We start from the raw sequence: 15,399 nt of genomic DNA, 5'->3' as shown, positions 1-15,399 counted from the left end.
TGAGCCACCATGTGGTTGCTGGGATTTGAACTCTGGACCTTCGGAAGAGCAGTCGGGTGCTCTTACCCACTGAGCCATCTCACCAGCCCCCCCCTCTCCACTGTTGAACCGTCCTGGGATCCTTGGGCTGTACCTGCGCAGCTGTGCCAGGACAGACCTGGGGGCTCACTGCTTTGGTTCTGTTCTGCCTGCAGCATTGCTCTTGTCTGGGGAGTTTCCACAACAGAGCTCTGTGGGTGGGGCTTCATCCCTGCCTGCGTGCTCAAGAAGGCTGCCCCTTCCTGTCCACCACAGCTGCTCTCCACCTCTGGCCTTTTAAGGTCCCCCTCAGACTTTGGTGACTTTTAGGGCTCCCTCCAATTCCCTCCCACACATACAGTTTTAAACCAGTTTCTAGAATTCACTGTTGATCTGAGATGTTTTCTGATTCTCATTCTTTTTTTTTTTTTTTTTTTTAATGAGACTGGCTTTCTTACAGCTCAGGATGGCTTTGAATTCACTATGTATTGAAGGGTGACTTGAACTTCTTGACTCTCCTCCTTCTAAATTTGGATTACAGTTTTGATTTAATGTTAGGTGTGAGCCCAGGGCTCCTTACATGCATATTACTAACTGAACTGAGACAGGGTTTTACTGTCTTGAAATTTATTCTGTAGCCTAAATTGGCCTTGAACTTGAACTTATGGCTATCCTCCTGCCTCAGCCTTCCAAGTGCTAGGATTTCAAACATAGTCTACCACACTCAGTTTGTCCATTTCTAAGCCCCACTCACTGTGTGTAAGAGATAGCAGGTTGGTGACTGGGTTTGTGACAGTGACTGCCAGTTTCAAAGGCTGAGAAGATTGAAGAGTGGTATTTGATCATTTTTTTTATTACATTTATTTGTGTGTGTCTGTGCACGCACTCACCCTCCCACCCCCACCACGCACATGCACCATGGCATATGTGTCAGAGGTCAGAGATCAACTTGCAGGAGTCAGTTCTCTTCTTTCACTGTATGGATCCCAAGGATCAAACTCAGGTCCTCAGGCTTGGCAGCAAACACCTTTACCTCATGTGCCATTTTCCTAGGACCGTGAACATACATTTCCAAAGGTGAGCAGACTGAGAGAGACGACTTGGGTCTTATGGTCAAGATACTTTCTGTGTTGCAATAGTCCCAGTAGCTCCTCCTTCTTCTGCAGGAACCATGCCAGGAAAGTCTTTGCCAATATTAAAACAAACAAACAAACAACATCAGTGAAGAAGCAGACAGTCCGTTCTTCTGGACTGCCAGCTGGTCTCAAAGTCCATTGTAATCAGTTGCCCAGTGTGGGCTATATCATGAGTTCTAGGCCAGCCTGGGCTACACTGAGACCCTGTCTTATAAAAGCAAAAGCAAAACAATACCCAAACTAAAAAGAATGCCCAGGGACTGGAGAGATGGCTCAGTGGTTAAGAACACTGACTGTTCTTCCAGAGGTCCTAAGTTCAATTCCCAGCAACCACATGGTGGCTCACAACCATCTGTAATAAGATCTGATGCCCTCTTCTGAAGACAGCTATAATGTACTCATCATATATATAATAAAGGAATAAAATCTTTAAAAACAAATAAAAAGAATGCCCAGAAAGGAGTTTGGGAGTATCAATACCTCTCCAATGAGTGTTATCTAGAGTGTTTCTCCCTATCTCCCTATGCCATGCCCCTCCCCCTCCCCCTCCCCCACTGTCTATCTGTTCCCCCTCCCTTCCTCCCTCCTTCTCTGCCTTCTTTTCTGTTTTTAAATAATAGACCCAGTCTGTGTGTCAGGGCTCTGGAATCTTCTGTCATATGTGTGTAGATTAGAGGATAGTCTTGGGTGTCAGCCTTTATATTTTACCTCATGTGTGTAACATGAGGGTCTCTTACTTGCCACTTACGCACAAGCTAGCTGGCCTGCAAACTTCTGGGGTCTCCTATCTTTACCTCCCATCTCATTGTAGGAGCACTGGACTCACAGGCCTGTGTTACTGTGTCTGTTTTTACCTGAGTTCTAAGGATCGGAACTTAGAATTTCATTCTTTCCTGGCAAAAGCATTACAACTAAGCCATTTCGCAGTCCCAGATTTTTGTTTGTTTGTGTTTTGTTGTTTTGAGACAAGTGCTTACCAGATAGCCTCAGCTAGCCTCAAACTTCCAAACTTTTGCTTCAGCCTCCCTAAGGCTAGAATTATAGGTGTATACCACTAGCCTGACTCTAAAGCAGATTTAAAAAAAAAAAAAAGACTATTCTCTTGTTTATCTTTTTGCAAATTTTATATATGATAAGTATTATATTTACTTCTCCTTATCAAATTCATGTCCTTTTATTCTTTATTAATGTTATATAATATACACATACATATGTACATTATACATATGTTACATACATACATACTTATAAATATAGCCTGCTCTGTTTATTTAGTGTTGTTCCTGTGTCTGTGTGTGTGTAGGGCTGACCTCTTGGGACTGGCTCACCCATCGGGGGGCTCTTCCCTGTAAGAGACTGATCCCTCCCCCCCTCAGCCGTCACTCACTATCTGTAGATCCTTACCTAATATTGAGACCCCTGGATTTTCCCCGTCTATAACTGCATGTGTACAAGCCTTGTTACTTTTTCAGGTCTTAGGTTTTGTTGAGATGTCATGGGTTCAGCTTCCCTGTCATATATAAATGGCACTAACACGCAGTCGATGCCCTGGTCCTCTGGCTTCTACAGTCTTTCCCCCAACTCTTCTGCTGTTTTCTGAGCCTTGGGTTTGTAGGGGTGTGTATTATAGCTGTATCAGCCGGGGTTGGTCAGTTGTTCTATACATTTTGACCCGTTGTGACTTTCTGTATTGGTCTCTGCTGCAACAAGAAGCGTCTTTGATGAAAGTTACACTTTTCTGTGGGTGGAAGGATACGTATTTGGGCACAGGTAGGAATTGTGCGACTTTATGAACGTGGCAGTAGGAGGTTCTCCTACTAGGGTCATTGGCTTTACCAGCCTCAGGTAGCGGTTTACCACGGAAGACGTGAGTTCCTTCCTGCTCAGAGGGCCTTGGGTCCAAATGGCTGTTGGCTACCCCAGGAGATAAGTGGCCACTATTTCACCTTTTAGAGCATCTTGCCGTGCTTGTCCTTGTTGTGGTCTGTAGACATCATAGCTACTAAGTAGGACTGCTGGTTGTTTTCCCTTTGTGGCTGCTTATATACTGCTTCTCAATACATTGAGAGCCTGTCCTGAGGGAGAAGGCTTCCTGCTTGGTTCTACCTTGATTTCTCCAATTGTTCAAAGTTTGCGGTGGCTTTTGCAATAGGGACTTACTTTGAATCTCTGGGAGGCAGAAAACAAGGGCCATTTTGTGTTCTTTTGGACTCCCCTGATGCACAACTTGAAAGGAAGTTTCCTGTGCCTGGCAATGGGGTTTTTATTAGCTAGTCTATGGCTTTTAGAGGCATTGTCTTCCATGTGATATAACTTCATCATGTGTGTGTTGTGCATCTGTATACATGCATGTATATATGCACACACATGCACATGCTTGCACATGTAATTGTCAGCAGATGTAAAGATGATTTCCTTTTCAAACACCTTATACATCCCCTCTCTTTCTCTTTCCCTCTGGGCTGTCCTCCTCCTCCCCTCTGTAACAGTCTTAGTCGGGGTTTCTATTCCTGCACAAACATCATGACCAAGAAGCAAATTGGGGAGGAAAGGGTTTATTTGGCTTACACTTCCACACTGCTGTTCATCACCAAAGGAAGTCAGGTCTGGAACTCAAGCAGGACAGGAAGCAGGAGCTGATGCAGAGGCCATGGAGGGATGTTTCTTACCAGCTTGATTCCCCTGGCTTGCTCAGCATGCTTTCTTATAGAACCCAGGGACTGCCAGCCCAAGGATGGCACCACCCACAAGGGACCCTCCCACCCTTGATCACTAACTGAGAAAATGCCTTACAGCTGGATCTCATGGAAGCATTTCCTCAAGGGAGGCTCTTTTCTTTGTGATAACTCCAGCTTGTGTCAAGTTGATACAGAAAACCGGCCAGTACAATCATTCTCCTATGGTTCCCATTTCTCCCTTTATAGTCCACAGTTTGTTCTCTGTATCCATGGGTTCTGCCTCCATCCACATAGCTAACTAACTGCAAGTTGGACATATTTGGGAGAAATCTATATTCTTGCTGACGTGGGCATACAATAGTTGCTTTTGTGTTAAATACATATGGACTTATCTAGCTTGCTTCTTAAATAGTTCAGCCCATAACTGCTATCCACACAGTACTTCCATTGTATTAGGTACAATACGAATCTAGAGATCATTAGTAGTACATGGGAGGAAGTCAAGAGGAGAGTTCAGTGGTAGAGTTAAAAAGCATTGAGTTTGATCCCCACTGTGGCAGACAGCAAGCAAAAAAGCATGCAGAGAAATGTATGTATCTTAGATGTCAACACTGTACCCTTATTTTATTTTTAAAATATTTATTCATTTATTATATATAAGTACACTGTAGCTGTCTTCAGACACTCCAGAAGAGGGTGTCAGATCTCATTATGGATGGTTGTGAGCCACCATGTGGTTGCTGGGATTTGAACTCAGGACCATTGGAAGAGCAGTCAGTGCTCTTAACTGCTGAGCCATCTCTCCAGCCCCTGTTCCCTTTTATTTAAGGGATTCAAATGTTGAGATGTTGGGGTACGGCAGCTAGAAGCTAAAGTGACCCCCTGTGAGTTCTGAATAGGTTTCCTGAATGATCTGGAGTAGATAAATAAGTGAAAAAATAAACCTTCTGAATTAAAACATTTGATATGAGCTGAGCCTAATGGCACAGGTCTATAATCTCAACTGTTCCATAGATTGAGGCAGGGGGATTGCAAATTCAAGGCCTACCTGGACTACAGACTGAGACCAAGGTTAGCCTGGAAAACTTAATGAGATCTTGTCTCAAAATAAAAAGCCCAAAGTACCCACCATGCACAGGTCTGATGCGGCCAACAAAGAGTTAATGTGTGGAAGGCTTGAGAGGGTTTACTGTAGACCGCTAATAGGAATTATGGTGCACAGTAGGTTAAGCGTTTCAAACAACAGAAAATACAAAAAAATCAAAGCAAGCAAACAAGAACAACAACAAACTTACAGAAACAAGACAGTGCCCCCAAAGCAGGTACTGCCTCCAGGTGCTGCCAGTGAGCTCTCCTGCCTGCCTGTGTTTCCTCTTCCTCTCATGTCCTCTCTGTTGCCAGAACAACTTTCCCATAGGGCTCACAAGACACTTCCTTCACCTCCCTGCTTGGGGCCCTGGTGACTCTCTCTATGTGATGTGCGTGATTGTATAGGTTTGGTATCTTCTGTGACTAAGCCTTTTTATATTTTTGTTTTGGACACTTGAATCCTTCCATCTTTGTAACAAACACTGTAAAGAAACAAAGTTTCTTTGGACTCACACTTTGGGAGGTTTTTGAAAGGACTGCTTAGTCCCTGTGGCTGCTGGGCGTTAATGACATAGCCCAAGAGGAAGAGGCTTGGGTCTCATGTTCTCTTCAAAGGCAGGTAAAGCCTTACGAGTGCCTTCCAGCCTAAAGTCTTTACTGTCTCCCAGTAGTGCCACTATGGAGAAGGAGCCTTAATGGGCCTCAGGGGGACATTTAACCAAAGCATAGACTGGCTCTTAGCTTGGGATTTTATACTCTAAGCCAGGTGTTTCGGTACATGCCTGCAGTCCCAGCATTAGGGAGTCTGAAGCAGGAGACTTGCCATTACCAGCCTGGAATACAGAATGAGACCCTGTCTCAAAGGGGTAAAAAAAAAAAAAAAAAAGAAGAAGCTTATTCTCCAACTAGAGCTTTCAAAAGAAATTTAATATGAGCCACACAAATGACTTAAGCTTTTGCTAGTATCCACGGGATAAAAAACTCATATATTTCAGCATGTTAGCATTCAGAATTATTATTTCCTGTCTTCCTTATTCATACTAAATCTTCCAAATCCCATGTACTCCCCCCCCCCTTTATATCATATATTTCTTTTTAGGGGTGTTTGGGGGGGGTAGGGTTTGAACCTAGGACCTCGTGTATGGTATGTAAGCATCCTACCACTGAGCTATAACTCCACCCCCTAAATGTTTATTTTATTCTAAGCAGTGTGTCCTGGATTGGCGCCTAGTCATGACCCCGACCCTGCTGGCAACTGGATTTCTGCAGGCTGGGCAAATGCTTTACCTTGTGACCCACCCATCCCCCCTCTAGCTACTTTTTTGGAGTGTTTGCTGTTTGGACTGACAAATCAGGGGAAAATTTCAAAAGAGGCTGCCTAAAACTTTCGAGCACTAACAATGTAATCCTTAGCCTGCTTGACACTGCTCAGCTAAAACCAACCAGAAGAGCAGCCTTAGACTGGGCCACAGAGCTAAGGGGTTAACGCCACTAAATATGATTCACTATTCTCCCTGTGCCTAAGCTAACAAAAGATGAAAGATAAACGTTCTATTGCCCTGGCCCAAAGCTAACAAAAACTAAACGGTAAATTTCCTTTTCTTCTTTGCCCAGAGCTATCAAAGGCTAAAAGCTAAAGTCAGGATGGGAAGTTCAGTTAACTGTCTTCAATGATAAACACCTGTGTGAGTCTTGGCGCTCACTGTACGGACTACAGAATTATAGCTAACAGCAATGAAAGTTGTTTGTTTCTTTAGCTGGCAGGCCTGGTAGGTATAGTGCAATTCTCACACCAAGTCTCGTCTTATCCTGTGCAGAATACAGTTATCATGCCCGTGCCTAGGAAAGTTTCAGTGACAGACTCAAGATAATAACACAAGGCGGCTGTTCTTTCTGGAGTCCCTCTCTCCACCCCCACCACCCCCATTCATCCATCCCCTTTGAAAGGCCGGCCACCCTTCCCTCACACGCAGGTTTCATGAGTCTCTCCCTCCGGTCTGCATGTGGTTTGGTTGTTCACACTTGTGATCTCTCAGCACTTGGGAAGCTGAGACAGGAGGACTGCTTTGAGTTCAAGTCAGTCAGTGAGATATATCAATGCCCTGTCTCAGAATAGATGCTGGAGAGATGGCTCGGTGGTGAAGAGCACGTCCTGCTCTTGCAGAGGACCCAAGTTGGGTTCCCAGTACCCAGAGGGTGGCTTGCAAGCATCTGTAACTAGTCCTAGTAGATCCAACATCCTCTTCGGACCCCTGCAGCCACTGCATGCACACAGTATACACACGCGTGCATGCAGGCAAAACACTCATACACATGAAATAAAATTAAATCCGTCTTTGAAAATAACTTTCAGAGGACTAGAATAAAAGCTGCCTTCACCCTTCCTCTGGTTTCTGTTTGGTTCTTTGTTTGGGCACGGGCTCCCTAGGTAAGCACAGGCCACCTCACTCAAGGACGGAGGTGATTTTCTAGTTCTCCAAGTGTTACACCCCTGCTAGACCACAGCTCAGTTCTCACCACCGTGCTTTAGTTGTCTGTGAGTCCCTCCAACACTGCCATGCTGGCATGCTGCAATGCCTCTCTTGAGAATGAGTACAAATCTGTCCCTTCCTCCTGAGACGTGTCCTGACCTGAAGTGCTCTCCCCATGGAAGTGTGCCCATTGCGGCAATCACGAAGGCGTGTTAGTAACTGTCTGTAGGGGCTGGTGATGTAGCTCAGGCAGTTGGGTGCTTGCCCTGCTTCAGATCCCAGTGCTGTATAGAACCAGGATGTGGTGCATCGCTTTCTTCCTAGTACCAGGAAGCTGCAGGCAGGAGGGTCAAAGGATCAGGGTCATCCTGAAGTCCATAGAGAATTTGAGGTGCACCTTGGCCATCTGAGACCCACCTGAGAAGTGGGATAATGAGTACCCATGTCACAGGACATGCGTGGTTCAGTGAGCAAATCGATTGCCGTATAGGTATGAAGACCAGCGTTCAGATCCTCGGTGCCCACTCAAACACAGGGCAAGCATAGCGGCCTGTTTGTTATACTAGTGCTGGGAAGTGGGGGCAGGGATTCTCTGGAAAGAGCTGACTGACTAGTCTAGCAAGCTTTGAGTCCAAGTAAGAGACCCTGTGTCATCATGGTTTGAACATGCTTGGCTCAGGGAATGGCATTATTTAGAGGTGTGGCCTTGTTGGAGTAGGTGTGTCACTGTAGGTGTGGGCTTTAAGACCCTCATCCTAGCTGCCTGGAAGTCAGTCTTCTGCTAGCAGCCTTCGGATGAAAATGTACAACTCTCAGCTCCTCCTGCACCATGCCTGCCTGGAAACTGCCATGCTCCCATCTTGATGATAATGGATTGAACCTCTGAACCTGTAATCCAGCCCCAAATATATGTTGTCCTTGATAAGACTTGCCTTGGTCACGGTGTCTGTTCACAGCAGTAAAACCCTAACGAAGACAACCCCGCCTTAATGTATAAGAGGAAGAGTAGCTGAGGAAGTTACCCAACATCAGCCTCTGGGCTCTAGAAACACACACACACACTCACACACTCACACTCGTTCACTCACACTCGTTCACTCACACACTCACACATATACACAGGCATATACTCCACACACGTACATACATACACACACACATATACACACACAAGCATAAACACATATACGAACACATACACAGACATATACTCCCCCCTCAAACATACATTCCCAACACACAGACATAGACACATACATGCACACACAGAGATATACACATAAAAAACACACACACATGTGAAAACACCACACACACACACAAAGTGGCTGTACATATCTGACTTCTTTTTTTTTTTATTAGATATTTTCTTTATATATATTTCAAATGCTATCCCAAAAGTTCCCTATACCCTCCCTCCGCCCTGCTCCCCTACCCACTCACTCCCGCTTCTTGGCCCTGGCATTCCCCAGGTACTGGGGTATATAAAGTTTGCAATTCCAAGGGCTTCTCTTCCCAGTGATGGCCGAGTAGGCCATCTTCTGCTACAAATGCAGCTAGAGATACGATCTCTGGGGGTACTGGTTAGTTCATATTGTTGTTCCACCTATAGGGTTGCAGACCACTTCAGCTCCTTGGGTGCTTTCTCTAGCTCCTCCATTGGGGGGCCTGTGTTCTGTCTTATAGATGGACTTCTTGATGTACTGATATCTGACTTCTTGATATACTGGAAGGCCAGTGTGGACCAGGAGCGGTGGGGTGGGGTGCACAGGGAGGTCCTTTCGTCTTGAGCATCCAGCACCTGTTAGCACGAATGGAAGAAGTGAGTGACATGGTCCCAACTGTGGTTTAGAACCCATAGAATATACGTGGAGGAACTGATTAATGAGTAGCTCAGCTGGAATGGCAGGACTCAGTCAGGGAAAGCCAAGAATAGATTGGAGAAGGACCAGGCCCTGTGAATGGATGGCTGTTAGATGCCGCAAATGCAGGTTGGCTGGGCGCCCTGAGATCTGGGTTTGTAGATAAACCTAACCTTACGGGGAGCCATCAAACTTCTTGGTGGAGCCTGTTTTGCCTGTGTCTGCTCTCTGACGTCTTCAAGTGGGTCCAGTGCCACTTGTGACTTAATTGTGCTATTCTGGGGGCTGACGCCGAACATACTGTAGCACCCATAGCAGCGTTTGGCAGTTCAGTGAGCTCCTACTGGTCTGCTCATGGTGTAGATCAGGCTGGCCTCTAACACACAGATCTGTCTGCTTCTGTCTCCCAAGTGCTAGGATTAAAGGCGTGAACTGGTACTCCCAGCCAAGTCAGCTGACTCTTAGCCACGGTGTGCCAGGCCACCTGGGGTGCAGCGAGGGAGGACATGGTGACACTGCCACTGTTCATTGTGGAGGGAATAGATGGAGAATAGAGGAAGGAAGGCTTCTGGGAAGGCGAGGCCTGGCTCATCTGACAGTTTTCAGTGGGTTCATTGCCCCAAGAGCTAGCAGTGTTGTATGCATAGTTTGGATGTTCCTGGGAGACAAGGCAGGTTCATGTATGAAGAACCAGTCTGACCGGTCCGGTGCGCATCTGAGTTTTTGGAAGCCCGAGGTTGAGTGGCCAGAACCAACTTGTCCCAGGAGCCTTCTGCTCAGTGAAGCCTTTGATTGAGACTTCTATAGATTTATGAGAGCCTGTGCCTCTCTCAGCCTTTGGCAGACTTACTGTTTTTATTCTATTACTCACTATTTCAGGAAGCAGAACTAATTTGTCTACGGCTCTTCATGCTTTCATTAAGTATTTATTAAATTTACCATATCCTCCTAATAAGCCCTGTTCCTTCTTTTGTGTTCCTCAGATTTTCCTTCATATTGCTTCTTTCCATGGATGACTGCTTTGACAGCAGTAAGAAAAATGTGCGTGTTAAACCTTACGCGGGGTTTGTTCTTTTTGAGGGCGGCTCTCTCACTTAGCCTAGATAGAACCCACTAATTAGGCAAGGCTTCCTAGTCAGTGAGCCCAGAGTGTCCCAGCCCTGGGGTTACAAATGTGTGCCACCGTGGCCTACCTGCCTGCTTATGTGGGCTCAGGAAATTGAACTAAGGTCTTCATGCTTGCAAGGCAAGCACTTTCCTGACGGAGCCGTCTCCACAGCCCTCCTAGCTTTTCTTTTTTTTTTTTTTTTTTTGGTTTTTTTTTCGAGACAGGGTTTCTCTGTGTAGCCCTGGCCATCCTGGAACTCACTCTGTAGACCAGGCTGGCCTCGAACTCAGAAATCCACCTGCCTCTGCCTCCCAAGTGCTGGGATTAAAGGCGTGCGCCACCACACCCGGCCTGAATCTTTTTTTTTTTTTTTGCTTTTCTTATTTTTAAAATTTATTTTGATGTGTGTGTGTGTGTCTATATAAGTGCAGGCAGAGGCTGGAAGAGGGCATCAAATCCCCCAGTGTCAGAGACACAGATAGTTGTGAGTCACGTGACATAGATGCAGGAGTCAAACTAGATCTAACACTGAGCCATCTCTGTAGTCCCTCTTTTACCATATTTTAGCTTTTTTTTAAAAAAAAAGAAAAAAAGAAAGAAAACCTCACTCTCACATTCCTACTGTTTTGGGGAATGTAAATTAATGGCATTATGGAAAATATATGAAAGTTCCTTTAAAAAACTAAAAATAGAGCCACCATGTGATTCATGCATCTTACCACTGGGCATCCATCCAAAGAAAATGAGACTGGCTGGTTGAAGAGGTCTGTGCACTTACACATTTACCGTAGAACAGTTCATGGTATCCCTTCTGGTATCTAAATGGCAGTCTCCTGTGCCCCAGTGTGTCTGAAGACAGGAGACAGGACATAGCATCCCCCATCTCCAGAACCTGGCACAGGTGGCGATGCCGCACAGTCGTGACTGAGTGTCGTGTGTGCTGGGGTCTTCAGCTGAGCTTTATACTGGATGATTTATTTCTCACAGCATCTCTGTGAGATAGGCACATGGTGGTCGCCACTTTACAGATGGAGAAACAAAGACAGAAGCCTCGGGGAGCAGGCTCATACTGCAGTCCCCCCTAGAGAGGCAGAGGCAGAGGGATAGCTGAATGTTTTGCAGAGTGAGTCTCAGGCTAGCCAAGGCAACATTGTAAGGCCTTATCTTAGAAAAGATGAAGCCAAAGAAACCACGAGTGACATTTTAGTCCCACAGCAAAGTATTAGTGTAGATAGGACTGAGCAAAAAACCTGAGTCAGATCTCACCCTACACCCCTATCTAGTGATCTGGGTCACTGATATCAGCCACCAACGTGATAGGTGAGTTTTGGGGGGAGGGGTGTTTTGTTTTGTTTTGTTTTCCAGACAGGGTTTCTCTGTGTAACCCTGGCTGTCCTGGAACTCACTCTGTATACCAGGCTGGACTCGAACTCAGTAATCAGCTTGCCTCTGCCTCCCAAGTGCTGGGACTAAAGGCGTGCGCCACCACCACCTGGCGATAGGTGATTTTCCATAGAGCGCTATGGGTGAACCCAAATGACTAACTCCTTTTGAGATGAACGTAATGACTAAAGGTCGGGGTGTTGCTTGCTTGCTTTCCTTTTGGTGTTGAAGATTGAGCCCAGTGCATGCTGGGAAAGTGCTCTTACAGCACTGAGAGGTGTCCCCATCACCTAACACATTGTACTATCCGATTTATCCAGCATACCAAAAAAGCTGGAAGCACAGCTGTTGATGTCGCCAGTGAATTAAAACTGTTCTTTTTCATTCTGTGTGTCCCTCCTTCCTGTGGAATTCAGTAGTTCACAGGGAATAACTCAAACATTTCCTTCTTTTGTTTGCTTTAGAGACAATCTCGCCCTGCAGCCCAGGCTGACCTGGAATTCACTGTGTTTTCCAGACTGACCTCAAAGTTACAACAATCTTACTTCAGCTTCCCAAAGCCAGAGCCTGCAGGGGGAAGTCACCATGTCAGGCTTCTTTCTTTCATTTCCTTCTTACTTTGTTTTGGTTTTGATGTTGTTTTTATAAACAGAGCTTTGGTATATGCAAGCTGTGTGTCCAAGCTGGTCTAAAACTTCTGGATTCTTAGGTTCAAGTAATCCTCCTGCTTCAGCCTCTCCGGTGCTGAGATTACATGGAATACCACCAGGATTTTCATCCAACCCTCTTTTTCCTCCCCTCTCCATCCCTTCTCTCCTCCTGCTCTCCCCTTCCTTTCTTTCTGAGATGAGTCTGACAAAATAGCCAAGGATATCTTCTGGCCTCAGCATCTCCAGAGCAGGGACTACAGGTGTGGCTCCCACTCCTGGAGCTAGTTCTCTCTCTCTCTCTCTCTCTCCCTCTCTCTCTCTCTCTCTCTCTGCTTCTGTCTGTCTGTCTGTTTTTCTGTCTCCGGCTCTCTGTTTCTGTCTGTCTCTCACTCTTTCTCTTTCTTTTGTCCTTCCTATCTTTCTTCCTTTTTTCTTTCTTTCCTTCTTTCCTTTCCCTTTTTTAAATGCTTAGATGTACTATAGTGTTAAGCATTAAACTATGGGGCTGGTGATGGTTCAGTGGTTAAGAGTACTGACTGCTCTTCTGAAGGTCTGAGTTCAAATCCCAACAACCACATGGTGGCTCACAACCATCTGTAATGAGATCTGATGCCCTCTTCTGATGTGTCTGAAGACAGATACAGTGTGCTAAGATATAATAATAAATAAATCTTTAGGCCGGAGCAAGTGGGGCAGACCAGAGCGAGCAGTCTTCATTCTCAGCAACCACATGATGGCTCACAACCATCAGTAAAGCTACAGTATACCCATATACATAAAATAAATAAATAAATATTTTTTAAAAAACCATTAAACTATAGTCTCAGATTATTATTGTCTATTGAAGAACAGGGCAGTTGTACCAGGCAGTTTTAAATACAGTCCCTTGATTCCTTGTCTACGCCTAAGATGGCTTTCGTTTCTGTTTTAAGCGGTTGTCTGTGTTTCTAGATAGTTCTCAGGTCTTCTCTAATGTGGTTGACAGTAATCTGACCACTTCTTGTTGTCTTGTCTCTTGTTTTCCAGTAACTTCACTGTGTCTAGTTGGCTGCTGTTGATCAGCTGGTAGCTGGCATTCGTTCATGTATATGTGCATGAGAATGTATACTGCTAACCAGGTTTACTGGTATTGTCATAAAAATCCCTGTCCTTGTCTGTCTGTCTGTCTGAGCATTACCAGAGGGGGAGGGAAATGGTTTTGTTTGTTTGGTTTGGTTTTTTTGGCTGATCATGCTGTTCTGAGAGGAAAGCTTCCCTCTTCTTCTCTTTCTCTCCTTCTTCCCTTCTCTCCCTCAGCAGAGAAGGAAGCCATGTCTTACTGGTTTATTTCCCATGTACAGCTCTCTGTAAAGGCCAGGAGTCAGTGATGATTTAGGATGGTGGAGGACTCCCAAGTAGCTGAGAGAAGTCACAAGGTCAGCTGTGAGTAGTCTGACGGAGTCAGCGTCCCACTGGGATACTATGGGAAAACCTTGGCTTTGACTGTTGAACTTTATTAAGAAACCATGTCAGGTTACAGGCCTAAATTGATTGCCATCTCTGTCCTCAATTTACCCTTTGGTTTCCATACCGTAAGAAACTTCTTAAAAGTCATCTCCTCAGTCAGTATTCTCTACGTAAGCTTAAGTGGAACAGGCCTTAGGCTTGGGAGTGACCGGCCCTTTAGGTTCATGACTAAGACTCGGGGGAAGAAAACAAATGAGCAAAATAGGCTCTGCGAAGACCCTGATTTTGACATTAGGAGACTTGACCACATTGGCCAATGGACCCATCTGAGTGACAGGCACTGCTCCCTGAACCAGCTTCCTCTGCTTTCAAATTGGTGCCCACCTGGGCCACCTGTTCTGATTCTGCAGTGGGATATCAATCACTGTGGGTACTCGATAATCATTATCACTGGTCCCTGCAGAAGGTCTGTCCTCGAACTCAATGTGGGGACACTCAGGAGAGGACCTGAGGGAGCCGAGGCTTCTGTGTTGGGGCCAGCTTTGGCTGAGCAAGTGCGTGTCCCAGAAACTTCCACTGCTTCATCATCTAATAATCACTTTGAATTAACTTCTGTGACTATGAGGTCAGGTGACCCAGGCTTTAAACCTGTCTGGTCCCCAAATTGTTTTCTTATTCACAATGACTAGGGTATAATTTCTAGAGGAGGGATGTTTGATCTCAAGCAAGGTACCTGTGCTCAGTGGGACTCAGGAGAGCCTGCTTGAAGACTGTAAAGTAGTTTAATAGAGATAAAAGGAGCAGCTTAGGAGGCGGGGCAGGTTTAAAGATCCACGCTACCAAGCCAGGCAGTGGGACAAATCTGGAATCCCAGTACTTAGGAGGCTGAGGCAAGATTGCTGGTTCAAGGACAGCCTGGCCTATGTAGTGAGCCCTTGCCTCAAAGCAGAAAAACCAAACCTAAAAAATAAGCTAAAGATCTAAGTCAAAGGAGTGTGTGTACTTCATCAGATCCCATGAGCTGCACCAGGAGGATGCTGGACCTCAAGGGGGTCCAGACTGAGAAGTCATAGGAACTGCCACACGCAGGCCCCCAGAACCCCAGGTAGTGGCCCAGGACAGAGAGGAAAGGAAATCAGGCTGCCACCAGAAGAAAGGGGCCGGAAATCAAGTGACAACACAAGTCACTGAAAACCTCTGAAGGTCAAATTGTTTGAACACAGCCACCTGTACCTGATATATTCCCAGAAGACATGCGATTGTTTTGTTTTGTTTTCTCATAATTATTTAAATCTGGCCTGTCTTACAGGCATTCATTGGTTATACCCCACAACGTTGTTAGTCACCTTTTAGGAAGTCTGACCTAGAGGAAGCTGTGCACAGGTCAGATCTTCATGGGTACTGTGTATAGCTCGGTGCTTAGACCTATAGAACATTCAAAGGCTTCTCTGTTCTCTCATGTGCCTGTTTATCACATGTGCCTTTTTGATTATTATTATTATTTTTATTTATTTATTTATATAGTTTTGGTTTTTTGAGACAGGGTTTCTCTGTGTAG

General features: G+C 45.5%; 1 protein-coding gene across 1 annotated transcript in view; it reads left to right on the top strand.

The window, feature by feature from the left end:
• Window positions 1-15,399, top strand: part of Scarb2 (scavenger receptor class B member 2) — a 52,998-nt gene that overhangs the window by 20,886 nt on the left and 16,713 nt on the right. The gene's annotated exons all lie outside the window — the stretch shown is intronic.

Source organism: Mus caroli, chromosome 5, assembly GCF_900094665.2.
Source record: "Mus caroli chromosome 5, CAROLI_EIJ_v1.1, whole genome shotgun sequence".
In the NCBI taxonomy this organism is placed as follows: Eukaryota; Metazoa; Chordata; class Mammalia; order Rodentia; family Muridae; genus Mus; species Mus caroli.
This window is presented reverse-complemented; position numbering and strand designations above follow the sequence as displayed.